Consider the following 1,781-nt stretch of genomic DNA (forward strand, 5'->3'; position numbering starts at 1 on the left):
AGCAGCCGTAAAGAGTCGCTTATCGTAGCATCACATCATTCCACGACAGGGGCTCAAATGAACCATAGATTCGGGTAACTCCATACTCTTCCGAAAGATGCAATGGGTTATTTAAAGTGCACACGAGTCAGATGTGTACACTGGACCTCCATTTCCAAGTCCTTTTCCGAGAAGACTTGGTTTAAAGAACCGAACTATTGGCGAGGAGCGGCTGAAACCACCACCGATGTTAGGGCTGTAGTTAGCAGCGCCCCTGCCTTGATACTCGACTCATCTATAGGGGTCTGAAGTGTATTGCAACCTGTGAAATTCAGACAGCCTCCTGCACTTTTTCAACCAAGCAAACTTTTTTTTTAAACTAACCCAGCTCCCAAAAACTAATGATATTTGCATGTTTTTACTGCTGTATTATTCTGAATACAGCTTGCGATAGGTATCACAAAGTGCAGTGAAGTATAATTGGATGTGTTTCGTAAGCTCATTTAACAAATCTTTCGGAAGTGCCCTCTTTCAAATTGTGCCCCCTGTTATCATGGTGGTGGTGGTGGCAGGTGCTGATTGCGGTGGTGGTGTTTGTGGTCATCAGTGGTGTCAGTCATTTGTGATGGTTGATGTGGTGGTGAAGTAGAAGTCATTCAATTAAATCAGATTATGAAAATTATTACTTCGATTACATTAATGTGAATTAAAGTTGCACATGGAACTATACTATAAGTTATAGCTCACACTACGTTGGGGTCAGGGTGCACAAATGGTCACCCTTGCTCAAATACTATTAAGGTGATAGAGATATAACAAATAACAAATAGGATAATAAATGGTATAAAGTCAACTTTCAATTATTGTACACCATTTTTTAGATATATACATATATATATATATATATATACACACACACACACACACACATATATATATATATATATATATATATATATATATATATATAAATATGCCTATATTTACTGTTTTGATGTTATTTTTTTGTTGATGTGTAAGTTTTAAATGGAAGGGTAAGAAGTGTACATGCGGAGAGAAAAGGAGTACTTTGAATGTTGTTTCTGAAAATAAAGGAAGATAATATGTTTTATGGAATAACATTTAAATTTCCATGAAAGGAGGGAATGGAGGAAGGGTGTAATTTATATATATATAGTATTGGTAAATATTACTGTTTACTAAGAAAGATTATTGTATTATATTTTAGAAAATCTTTGGCAGTATATATCAAGTTTTGACACGGTCGTGAAGTACTCAGCCCTTCTGAAAACAGAAAGCCCAAGTTGCTAAAAGCCCAGTTTGCTCCTTCAATGAATGGGATCCTTTAGAAGAAGTGATCGTCGGACAAGTTGAGAACGCTACCGTTCCAGAATTAATGCCAGAAATCTAGGTAGGCCGGTCATGAATGCTAAATCTGTTCATAGACTCTGTGACCGATAATCGGAAAACTTCAAACTTCATTTCCGCCTGTACTTCGCTTGACGATGCATGCGCTTGCATATGCGGAACGTTCGGCTGCATTTTTTGAACAGATCTTCAATTCCCGATAGTTTTCGGTGACAGCCACGCTGTAGAGAAAATGCAGCTGTTTTTTTGGGGTTTTTTTGGAGCAAGGCTTAACTGGCATCAGACGCAACCACAGCCGCAAGCTGGTGTTGATGCAAATAAAGAAAACGAAAGACGTCCATTCCATTTAATTTAACTGTAATTTCTTTCTATTGTGAGCAAGATGAGCTGCGTTAGGCATGCGAGCTGCTAATTCATGGCTTAACCTTTTACAC

This window comes from Anneissia japonica, unplaced genomic scaffold (assembly GCF_011630105.1).
Source record: "Anneissia japonica isolate Jap-2015-1 unplaced genomic scaffold, ASM1163010v1 scaffold2417_len18999_cov112, whole genome shotgun sequence".
Lineage (NCBI taxonomy): Eukaryota > Metazoa > Echinodermata > Crinoidea > Comatulida > Comatulidae > Anneissia > Anneissia japonica.